Source organism: Strix uralensis, chromosome 1, assembly GCF_047716275.1.
Source record: "Strix uralensis isolate ZFMK-TIS-50842 chromosome 1, bStrUra1, whole genome shotgun sequence".
NCBI lineage: Eukaryota > Metazoa > Chordata > Aves > Strigiformes > Strigidae > Strix > Strix uralensis.
The window spans coordinates 59332471-59345404 of NC_133972.1; the positions used below are offsets into that span (position 1 = coordinate 59332471).

The 12934-nt window shown below is 38.0% G+C and overlaps 1 protein-coding gene across 2 annotated transcripts in view; it reads left to right on the plus strand.

Annotated features, from left to right (window-relative positions):
• ADARB2 (adenosine deaminase RNA specific B2 (inactive)) overlaps positions 1 to 12934 on the plus strand; it is a 317653-nt gene that overhangs the window by 57256 nt on the left and 247463 nt on the right. Inside the window, exon 2 of one of the 2 annotated variants that reach the window (XM_074868096.1) lies at positions 11775 to 11823. The exons of the other annotated variant lie outside the window; for it this stretch is intronic. The gene's annotated coding sequence lies outside the window, so the exon portion shown is untranslated. The remainder of the gene's footprint in view (positions 1 to 11774; positions 11824 to 12934) is intronic. 2 annotated transcript variants of the gene reach the window in all.

The following is a 12934-nucleotide window of genomic DNA, read 5'->3' on the forward strand; positions in this document are numbered from 1 at the left end:
TTTGGCTCCTCCTGTGCCTGAAGTCAAAAGAGCAGATTCTCAGCGGTGGTGTCAATATAATCTACAGGTGTCCTCCAGCCCAGTTCCTTCATCTGCTGACCTTGGTACCTGATGTATGGGCATGTCACTCAGCACTTGGCTGCAGAGAGGCTGGAGTACTTGTAAAGGTTTTACAAGCTGTGAGGGAATTTGGTATTTGAAATAATTTCTTTGTGGAAGGACACGAGGGAACATTTTATGACCCTTTGCTTTTTTTATAAGCTGAGCCTTTGCTTTGAGTTTGAACTGCTCTCCCTTCTCTGCTTCTCAGCTACAATAACATGGTGCTAATTCTGTCTGCATGGAGCTATTTCTGTTGGATACTGTTCTGTGCTCTGCAGCAGTCCCTTGCTCCTTCAGGCCAGTGATGGCCAACTACACCTAGAACATGATCCTTGGTAGCTTGTTATCAGGGAATAAAGGCATTTTTCATTAGTAGGTGGCAAAGAAAGTACTAGGAAAGACTGTGGCATACCCTAACTGTATTTTTTTAGAAGGAAATTATACAATCCTAACATCACCCCAGCAAAGTTCATCCAACACCTGAGGGAGTCAGGAATTCACCAGTGCCCATGGATGAACCAGCTGGCCAGCAGGTTAGAAGAGATGATAACATCTCAGGCACAGAAGGAGAGAAATGAAGACTTTTCCCATTTCTGGATCTCTGATTTAATCTTTAAGTCAAAAGGGTAGAGGAAGCTGAAGCAAAACAAGGCGAAAATTAAGGAAGAGATCCTCACAGGTCCTATTTCCCTTCCACTCATTTTTCTCCTCCACCTAAATAAAGACACACAGGTTAATCCATAGAAATCACCTTCTAGGTGATGCAGTAAAATCAGTATAGATCTTTGGCTGGTTTCTTGGTGGCTTCAGAGAGTAAATAAGTGTCAGGAGGTCAGGGAGCTTTCCTGTGATAGTGAAAGTCAGAGGAACATGTCATCTCTAAGGATTTGGACTTCTAATTGCAAATCACCTTGAATATTAGCAAAGCTGAGATTCAGGCAGCTGATTTCCATAGTTTATAGACTATAGCAACTCTGGCAATTGAATCAAAAGAAACCCTGAGAAGGTTATCTCTACTGAATATGTTCTTTGTTTATTATATGAAAGAGTCTACTACTAATAGCAGCAGTACATACACTTCAAGAGGGATTGTCTCTTCATATGAAATCCTGGAAGAAATGGGGTTGACTTCCTAATTGCTAAACAGAAGGAGGAGGACACCTATTGTTAATATGTACCAAAAATGTTAGTAAGTCCCCAGTGCGACAAGGAGCAAAATTTTGTAACTGATCCATGGAAGTGAGGTGAATTCTGGAATCCTTCATAACCAGTTTCAAATAGTTGACAGCAAGTTTCGTTAATGTATATATTCCTGATGTGCAAAGAGATAATTAAACCAATTTCCATAGAAACATCACAGGATGGTAGCATTCTTCGTGTGTGTGGGATTGGTATGCAATTATTAGTAATAAAGCAGTGTTAAAAAACAGTACGAGATGGCCATATAAAACTAGAATAAAAAGAATGTAGTTAGGATGCTTTGAAAAGCTACTGTGGTATTGTGGAAAAATCTGTGTCCTGTCCTGACTATACACCAAAGTCTAGGTGAAAACCTGTGCACCACTTCGAAATCATACATAGGGAACTCCATTACAGCCAGTTTTTAAGTACAGTTGCTGGTAACAGAAGATTGGACATCTTATAAAGAAGTTACTTTCACAGAGAGCCCAAATAGTTAGGCTGCAAGTATTGGATTACCTCATAGGGACACCAAGCAGTCCTGAACAGCTTGGTACTCAAATGTCAGTGCACCCAACATGCACCATGCAGATCAGTGTGGTACTGTATGCTGTAAGTAAATGTTGTCTTGAATCCAAACTTTCAAGGCAGCCTTATGACTATTTGGGTTTTAAAAAGTAGCCCTTTGTGCCTAAACATTGGATTTTAGTACTTCTGTAAGAGCAGAGGATGTATTTTGATCTGTGCTGATCTGTTACTTCTTAGGAAAGTGGCTCCATCCCTGACTTGAATCCTGAACTCCCAAGGTTGCTGTCCTGTTGATACTATAAATCAAGCATTGCTGGATGTGTTAACTCCACATTTCTGAATAGAGTTGCTGCCTACATCGGGATCATCACTGAGGATCATTTTAGTGAGCTCTGAGCTCTGACTGACATATTGGATATGCCTGGATCAATGGAGTCCAGTAGTATCACAGAAAGGAAAGAACCAGCTTCGTGAAAATGTGATGGAGTGTATGGGAACCTATGTGGAGGTTTAAGTTAGAGTACAAACCTTAAGTCAATCTGTCCTTACAGATTGATCTGCCTAAATTACTGGGAGGAAGAGGGAAACAAGAATACCATTAAAATAAAATCCTGTAGTATTATCAATAGCAAGTCTACTGCATTTCAGAAATGCGTTAGTTGCGGTTAATGTGCAGTGGGCGCTAAAGAAATATTTAAACTATCTTTCAAGGATTTAAATGAAAATTGGCTTCTATAAATACCAATTGGTTTACTTAAATGCATCCAACTGTGACAAAGAAGTGGTTGGAGGAGAAATAAATCAGAAGGAATTAAAATGCATTTGTTTTGAGAAGTGACTACTGATTTCAGTGAAAAGCCATATTGGGTTGAATAAAGTGTTGCATATTTGCTCATTTATTTAAACCATATTCTTTTCATACATCAGTATCAGTTCCACTGTTAATGAAATGAATTCAATTAAATGGGTTCAGTAAAACCATATCAATTAGAAAAATTAAACTGGCAACAGTAGTGGTAACACCTAAGTCTTTGATGCAGAAAGAATAATCCCATTGAAATTGATAAAATAAACACAGAATTAATCCCAGGTACTGGATTGAATATAAATGAATTGAGGAGATATCCTGGATGTACAGTTTGTGCATGTTTATACTGTATAGTATATAATTGTGAGCAGCAATTAAGCATGGTACTTGAGCATGGCTGTAACCGTTAATATATGTGTAGCCGTTCTTTGACAAATCCAGCTGGGAGGTGCATGAATTTGGGAATCTGGGATCACATGCACTGGAAAAAGAAAAGTAGAAAATCAAGGCTTTTAGGGAAGGTCAGAATTATACAGTGAGACATGTTCATGTAATGATTTGCCATATTATGATCTTGTTTATTTTATGTAGTTTTAAACTTGTGCATAGATTTTGGTGCATTAGGCAGTGGGTTTTTTTGTGTGACTTAATAGAGATAAAAAGTACATTACAGAGCCAAAGATTTAATAGAGAGAGGAGCTGATCCTCTGTGTGACCTTCCTGCTCTTTGTCCTCTTCTAGGCTCAAGAAACTACAGCTGTGATTGAGGCAAGGCCACACTGAGGAGTGCTCTGTGCAAACGGGTACCATCCCATTGCTGCCTGAGCATGACTTGCTCCAGCCGTGTTTCCTTTGGGCACGGTAAGGAGCTCCCAGTAAAGTTCAGGCAGTACATAAACATGTTGGAATGGTGCTCTTGAATTCAGGAAACCCCATATTCATCCATACAGTGTAGGTAGCTCAGCAAGCTGTTGGGGAGTGTGATTAAATATATTTGTTCTTGTTCTCCAAGCTCAGCTCCATAGCTCTAGAGCTGCATCCCCCCTAATCAGAACCTTCCAATTCCAATTCTCACTCTGGTGGAGTTTTTGCAATGAGTTTGTAGGTAGCAAAGGAAAACATTAAAAGGGATGCACTTTTCTCAAGCTGGGGAACTTTCCAGTTTTGTTTTGATTTCTGTATGTGCTGCATAAAGAGCGAGCTATGGATCATTTTTTTAGGATCAAGACATTCTGATTTTGAAAGGTCTCTGTCTTGTCTCAGTGGACTTCTAAGGTGCATTTTATATGTTTGAGACCATTTCCCCCCCAAAAAAAATCCAAACCTGATTTGTCTACTCTTCTTTTTTAATTTACTTCCTATGCTGGGATTTTACTGTTAATCCATTCTTCAGCAGATGAAACTGTCAGAGATGCAAAGATATTCACAGGCAATAGTTTCATCTAGTGCACCAGTATGGTACCAACAAGTCTACAATTTTACCCCAGCTGAGGAGCAGGTCATAGAGTTTGCTTTGTAATAAACTTTCTTCTACTACATCCCTTTTCCGTAGCTTAGCATCTCCTTGTTTCCACAGTAATAAAATAACTGATCAACTATTAGTGAAGTACAAGTATATATATTTGAACTGGGGTCCCTTCTCATACCAAGATGAGATGTTGATCTCTTCTGTAACATCTTCTTTTCCAGATGGCTACACAGAATGTGCTGCTGGTTTAGTTCACTAATGATTTTATAATGTATTTTAATCTGACACGACAATTGCCTAGATCATTCTTACAGATACATTTCTTAAAAGCCAAATAAATATATCTAGTAGTACCACATCATCTGAATGTAATTGGAGGAAGCCACAGGCTTCCTACCTGCATTAATCAACTGTAGATGAGCTTAATTAATCTCTCAGATCTAAATGGAGAAAGAGAAATGAGAGCTATTTGCTTCAAAGTCAGTATAGCAGCCTTTGAAAACATAAGAGCTGTCCTGTTTACAGGTAGGTATGTGTAATGGTTGGTGTCTTGCTTAAAAACTATTCATCTCTGTGAAGGAAACACAGTCAAACACTCGGGGCTTGGTTTTGATCCCAAACATAATTCCTCTCCCAAGACAGAACTTGCCTAAAGCTCAGCTGTGTATACGAGGGTCCATCACTACTACCTCACAGAACTCAGCTTCTTCACTAACTCTTCATCACTCATTTCCTAGGAGAGCAAAAGTAAATGTGTCATTTTTATTAATATTTTATCAAATTTATAGGGGCTAACAGAGGTAGAATAATAACAGGATACCCAACTACAATCTCCTTTTAGGCTGCCCCATTTTGCAATAGCTCTATTACAATTTGGGTGGCTGAGGTGATATTTAAATGGAAATATCCATCATAACTGAAATTTTGGTGCAAATAACAAAATATTTTGATAACAGGATTTTATGCTTTAAGCGTAAGACAAACAATTGCCCCTTTCCATAACATTTTTACATTTCTCTGATATTTTGTTTGTGGGTAAATCTGCCAAACACTGTTAGGCAGCTGGCAATCTCAAATTCAGGAGAGGGAGCTTTTGTCTTGTCTTCTTCCCAGCAGAGTTGGTAGCTGCCTTGTGCTAGCATATTTGCAAAAATTTAATCCAGGGGGATAATTATTTTGTCCAGTTGGACCAGTCTATTACAAACTATTAGATCTCATTGACTCCCTTGAGCTCTGTAATTTGTGCTTACCCAAAGCATGATTTCCAGCAAGGCCTCTACCATCACTTGGAAGAGATACAAAGACATAAAACCCACCACTTCCTTTAATAATGTTTTCTAGTGGTTAGTCACCCTCACTGTTGCAAATTTGTGCTTTATTCACAATTAGAACTTGCCTAGCATCAATTTCCAGTCAGTGGAGTTGCTGGACGCATAGGTGGATGCCTCCTAGGTCTCTTCACTTTTTTTGTAACATAATTGATTTTTCATGAACAGCACAAAGTAAGGCTGAAATTAGCCCAGCAAAGCACTAGGAGACATGTTGGATCAGGAAGCCTTCCTGCAAGATATGAAGGTAATTTTTTATCCTATTTATTTTAATATTTTATTGAGCTTTGCATCAGGTTAGTGGATACTCTTTAACCGTGACTTCCTCTGAGGCAGCACATTGTTGATGCTAATACTGAGAAAATATATTAATCATTTGGCCTCTGGCACACTCTGCTCTCATTCTCTCCCTAGCACATTGTCCCATTTCTCAACAGGATGGTAATCAGCATGCAATTTTGCTATCTTGCTGATGGTTCAGACACGTGTAATCCAGATCTCTGTTTCACAAACGTGGGCTTGTAAAACTGGTGCCTCTGGATTGCTTTAGGCTCCTCTGCATGTAGGTGCATGTCCCTTCTATGTGTAATCTCATTGTATGGGCATAGAGATGCGTGTGCAGATGCTCTCAGGCACTACATCTTGTTTAGATAATAGCATTAGTTGATAGCAGGAATTGATTTACAAGGTCTCTTGATGTTTTCATTAAATGGATTATTTATGCATTTTATTTTTAAATATTTGCTCTTTAGGTCTAGTTGTAGCTCGTCCCATATGGGACTGACTAGTTTTATAGATCAAAACCCAAGGAATAATAATGAAACACAAGTTCCACCAGTTTTGATGGTAATTTGGTAACTAACGGTACCCAGCGCATTCCCATACACCTAAGAAATCCAAACTGACTGACAGTCTCTAAAGCCTTTTTTTGGAGAGAGGACAGTGGGGCTGTAAATTTGATCATGACAGATTCCCTGGTCCCGGATGCAATTTGTGGTCAGAAAGATCTAGTGATGGCATCATAGAATGGGCAAGCACCAGTAACTCAGATTTTGCGTGTCTTACATATTCCAGCTTTGGTTTTTCCTGCTCTCCCACACCCAAAGTATGTATTCCAGCAATCTCAACATGGAGTCTATTTCTTTCAGCTATTGGATCGGTTCCACTTAGTTTAAATAAAGGTCCTAACTCTGGAAATGTTGGCATGTCAGAAACTGGTTTAATTCTGAATCAGAAGAGAGCATATTTCAACATTTCCTGCAGATCAGAATTAAAGGGAAATCTTGTTTTGGAAATTTTCAGGAGAAGTAGATTTAAAAGGATTTTTAAAAATATTTTCCTCATTTTTAGATTCTTTCCATTATTAGGAGTGTTACCTGAATGAAATCTTGCTTTTAATTATCCAAGATAATTACTGAAACAGATTAGTACAGGGCATAGCAGCCTGTTACCGCTGTGGCGCATTGCACAGCAGTCTTGCATGTCTTCCCCATGACTGCACCATGAATAAAACTTTTAAGGACCATTATAAACAGAACACCAGCAGAAAAGAATCTGTTGTATGTGTTTTGGTGAAGTTAATGTTAACTTTGAAGTACTAGCATAATATAGAGTGAGTCGCAGACCTTATATCAGCAGGTAGCCCCTTTTTTTCTAGGAATACATCACATAGTATTTTCTCTCCAATGAAAAGATCATTAGTACCATGCCCATCTCCTTAATAATAATTATTTAAAAAATGATGTGGGGTGGGGGGTTTTGTCCCAAGTCATGAGACATATGCTAACAAAAATTTGATTAAAATATCCATTCCAAAAAACTTGGAATCTGTATGCAACCCTTTTAATCTTCTCGCTTGCCTTATGTGCCAGAGGATATTGCTTTATGTGTGGGTGGATGAAAAAAAAAAAAAAGAGTTTCAGTGAAGACTAGATAGAATGCCAAATGTCAGTGCTGTCTTGGAAGCACCTTTATTATCAGTGAGAGTTTATCTGGTCTCAGATAAAGCAAAATTATTCAAAACACCGTAATAAAAGTACCTGTTTGTCTTTCCTCTGCTAAATGGCAGCTTATTGATTTCTTCACTGTGCTATTACAGTAGCAGAATTTGAAATGTTTTGAAAACATCCCTTAGAGCTACACAACAATAATTAACAGCATAGCAAGTGCTGAGCAGCAAGTAGCTGATAATGAGAGTCTAATGTCGACTGAATGCAATTAATCATGGATACTACCCATAGAGCTTTGGATTTATACTCAGTTATTATAAAGCACTGATGAGGTCCCCTCTCGATCTTTCACAATGTATGTATTAAGAGTATCTCTTCGCCATAAGCAGAAGAAAGCAGAAGGAATGCTTTGAGACTTGTATTTCTTAATATGTTTACTATCGCTCCATTATGCAGTTAGTGGCTGGTATTCTCCTAGGAAGGCAGTATCATAGAGAAGCAGGAGCAGTTCATGCCTCTAATCTTTCCAGCAGACAAGACAACAGGCAATATATATGCACAGTCCCAAAGTGGCAAATAAGTGCCAGTGTTTTGATATAGGATACCTTTACACAACCTAAAACAACCTTTCATTGTCCAGCTTTGCCTAGGGTAAGCAACCATGATCAGCACTGTGTGCGTACCGGTGGCTTCATAATTCATATAAAATTGCATTCATTCTTTTCCTTCTCTGTTGTTCCTGCCATCATGTTCCACTTGATCGATCCACTCTAATAGTTGTTTGGCACTTGACAAGTGACTAGACTCTTAACCCTGAAGTGAGTTCAGAGCAAGTAAAAGGGCACAGGAGTTTGTCATGTTGCAGCACACTTTCAGTCAGATCTGAAACTCTTCATGGATGGGTAAAGAGGATCTTAATATTTAAAATCGTATCTCTCCAAACTCGATTCAGACACACTCACAGTCTCATCTAATCCACAAAAAAGGAAACAGGAGGGAATAGTGACTTTTAAACTGAAGGATACTAGGTATTCCTAGTCGTTAGGGAATTCATGGTGGAAGACTACCTATATCTCCTCCTTTGTGTACAAAAAGAAGTGTGATTTAACTTCAAAACTGAATGTGAAAGAATAACTTCACTGGTAGTCAAGGCATCTACCTGATGAAAGGTGTGGTCAGACTGATCATAAGTCCCAAATACACTCTTAAATGTGTCACTGAATATGGGAAGTGAATTATACTGCTTGAACCTTACTGCTCCTTGTTGGTCACTGTCACGTCCAGCTTTCAGGAGTGAAAGTCTGCTGATGAAAGCAAATCATCTTCAAGGACTCACAAGAGAAAAACACAGCAACAAAACACTTCTTAGAAGATAATGGAGCCAAAAAAGTGAATAATGATTGTTGATACAGGTGGAAAGGTTCTTTGGGACTGACCCTGAAGCTGGGCTCTCGAAATTCCATTGGTGCTGAAGACACAGCTACAGTCAGATCCCTTTCTTGCTGCTACCATTCACTCCTTTTTAAAGTTCACAGTAAGCCTGTGGAGCATATGGACACGAAATGTTACCCAAGATGAAGGCTTAATCGGATTCCATACCTGACCTGATACTTCAGCAAAAAGTGAAAACCTCCACTGACATGATGTGTTTTTCATTAATTTTGGAGGACATAAGTGTTCTTAAACTGGAAAGGATGTAAGTTTCTGGGTTTTAGGCAGAAAGGCAGTATTAAGCTGAGGGAATGGGAAGGAAAATTCCCATGTGGCCAGACTGTTCGTCAGCTGAACTACCTCAGAACTGGAGCTGGATATGAACAGTTGTTTTCAGTAGGTATTCTATGATATGCAACTTTTGTCTAACATTCTGAGATAACTCTTTCGTCCTGAAGGTATTTCATAAGAAAAGTGAAGAAAACAAAGCAAGAAATATGATTGACAGTATTTCACTCTACCTGTAAAGAATACTGGGGTTTTTTTCCATTGTCATCTCTCTTTCAGTCATTCCTCCATAGCGCTTTAGAGAGTGATAGATGGACATTGCTTTCCTAATACCTTGCTTTAAGTGAAGAGTGGTTCCCTTGTGCCTTATTTCCACAGCTAAATAGAAAAATGCAGCTCACTGGAAATCCGAATTTCAGACAAGAAATAAAACTTCAGAGCATGGGTGGTAATCACAAAGTCTACATAACTTTCCACAGAAGTAGAAAGTCCTTATTCCAATATCTTAATCATCTTATATCAGCAAGTTTTCAGTACTCTTGCATATTCCAGTGGATTTCTTTTAATAACATCTTTCTGATTAGAATGCTCTTTTTGCAAACATGAAAAAAAAAGAAATAGTTTGTGGGGAAAGCACCATATGACAACAAATGAAGAAGCAGAATTAAAAAAAAAAAAAAGCAGTGGAAAAGACAAACAGTGGTTCCTTGGTTGACTTTCTGGAGTTGTCTCCACAAGTCCATTTTCTGTCTGTAAGTGAAATGGACAGGAGTGTTTTAGTTAGGCAGCTGGGTAACCAAAAAATATTATTTTGTTTTCTCAGAAAAATAATATTTTGTAAAATCTTCTGTGCCCCTGTAAATAAATAAATAAAAAGCAAAACCAGTAAAGTCAGCAAAATAATTAATCATTATGTTTTGAGTAAGGGGAAAACTTTGATTATGCAGGATTTTATTTTCTTTTTTTCAAGGATGGTATTTGTCATGTGTCATTCTAGTCTAATTAAAGTAGAAGACATCTTTAAAGCCAAAGATACCTGGAAGGTGAAATGATCATTTTCTTTCCTATCACTTACCATTTTCCGTCTTGGGTTTTTTTCTAAAGCTAGAATTCAGTGCAACATTCCTCCTGAAAACAGGAGGACTATCCAGGCATTTTTTCTTTCATGTGTATCTTTTTTATTTTACTCCTAACTGGACTGAAATCTGTTAGTTTTGCCACTGGTATTAGTAGAAGCACTAATGAGAGCTTTTATCAGATCAGATGTCTATCTATCATCAACATAGGATTCATATTTTTTCCCTTGTTTGCATATCAAAAAGTATAAAAAGAGAACTGCTTGTTCAAGACAAGGAGATACAAAGTATCAGTGACATACTAGTTATACAATCTGTTTATTTTCTGCCTTATCACTTATTATCAGTAGTTACTTCATTTCTCTCCATCACAGAGCAAATGCCAGGCAAGCCGCAGAATTTTACATCATTTTCTGCTACACCTAGAAACATCATCCCTTTACTTCTACGAGAGTGGCTGCTATGAGTCTGAATTAATGACTCTGTATGTTATGTTCATGATGGACATTAAGTCTTCCAGGTATAATTTTCTGTAAAGAAAAGCCATTTCATTTCTAGCTGAATAGGTACTCTATCATACTACCCAAGTCAAACAAAGTTATTATTTGGCTTTTCACCAAGTTGTACAGTATAGAAAGGTCATATTTTTAATAGCTTTGTACTTCATGGTAATCAAATTTGTAAGCCTGGAGAAATAAACTACTTGAATATATCAGTGTTCTCTGTGCATGTTTAACCACTGCTGCTCTGTTCATATGGTACCCTTACTTTATGCTGCAACAGCAGAGCAGGCTGTGTTTTATCTTGGTTATTAGCTTTGTACTTTAAGGTATAACATACTATTCATATAAGAGCAGGACTAGCTAATTTGAATGATTTTTTGCTAAACTCCAGTTTTGAGGACTAAACCAAAAGATACTGTACTCAGTCAGATGTCTGATGAAACAAACAAGGTTACATTACTGTAAACCTGGGTGCACGTAAGTGTTAAGAACTTGCTCAAATCAACAATAATTAGAAAGAACACCTGCTTTTAAAAGTCAATTTTCTTCCGGTTGACTGGGCATTGCATTTGCAGGAAATGGATGCTGATTACATGCAAATGAAATTTCTAAGGTTTTCTTGTGTTTCATTTTTAAAAATAATCATGCCCTATTGTGCACCAGGAACAATCCAGCTCACTTATTGTTCAGCAGCCCCTGTATGTCAAAAAACAGCTGTGAAACCTTGAAAAGTCCAGAGGAAAAGAGAAAATTTTGCATCAGCACTTGGGCTATCTATCTTCTAAAACATTAGATTAACCTGAGGTTTTTGTGATTTTATAATAGCTGTTGTTATGGATTGGCTTAGAGTCAAGGTACAATCTGACTGGTGAAAGGAGATGAATTATTAACCTGTAACACAACGGCTGGGAATTGGGGCTGCCAAGACAGGACCGTTAGTGCGATGTGTATTGATGGCTTCTTGATGATGAGCTTTTTTGTCTGTCTCAGAATAGCTGAGGCTAGTTGCAATAGCCACACTGCTTTGGTAATGATACCTTTCTTGGTCATTGCTTTCATTGACCTTTCCCTTTTTCTTCCATGAATTTTACCTTGCCTGCAATTTGGTGGTCAGAGTTTGAAGTCTACAACCTTTGGCAATGCCTCTTGACCACTACAATAAGGTGAGACTCAGATCCTAACCATTACTTTAAATAGTCTCTCTTACATTTAATTGCTAAAAATGGTACTAACTACAATTTAGTATTTAGTCAAAAACCTAAGCAATATTGTCATGGAGACAGAAATCTTCCTCACCTGTTACAGATTTCATTTCTACAGTGCACTGCTAGAACGAGGCTTTATGTTTTGCCTATACAAATGCTACATATACATATGATACAAAATTTGAATCCAAATTGCCTAAAAATGTTAATTTAAACTGCATTGTTAAATCATATGATGTAAATCCCTTATTCAAAACTTAAAGTGGTCTTCACTGGATGTAGTTTAATTCACTTTAGAAATGACCATATAGAATTGCAATACATTTTAATTAGTCAAATTTAAAAGCTCAGTCAATGTAATTTACCTGAGCATCGCTTGTACTGTCCTCTGTCTTTAACATGTTCTCTCATGAAAAGCCTTACTTTGTCAAACTGGTACTTTTCACAAGCATGAGAGAAGCCGCAACATGTTTTACCTCTGTTAAGTAGTGCTTGCCTCATGACTGGATTCCATCATAGAATATTGTAGTACTCAGGACTCACCTCTAAAAGACACACATTGCTGTCTGCTCCAGCATGATCTAGGCCCCTGATGAGTTGCTCCTGCAACTGCTTTCACACAGCAAGAAACCCCAACCCAGAAGAGCGCATTGCTCCATCTAAACTGTTAATGTTGGGTTGATGGTTGGACTGGATGATCTTCAGGGTCTTTTCCAACCTAGACAATTCTGTGATTCTGTGAAACACATATCTCATCTTGCAAGTGCAATGGGATGGGGGCCCTGCTTTGCATTTTGAGTAAGTAGGTCACAGAAGCAATGACTTCTGTTCAGTGAGCCTGCATAACTTAAAAAATTATCATTTGTGGAGAATTAAATGGATACATCAATATGTTTGACAAAGGTTCTTCAGAAGTAGAGTCTTTGGGCATGCATTGAAAAATGAGGAAAATGTAGTGCATTTTGATTTTCACTCTTTTTTTTTCCTAGCTCTCCAGTTTGTAGCCATCTTTTCTTCCAGTCACCATTTTTTCCTTGCCTCCTGAAACTTCTTAAACATGGCCCAAAAA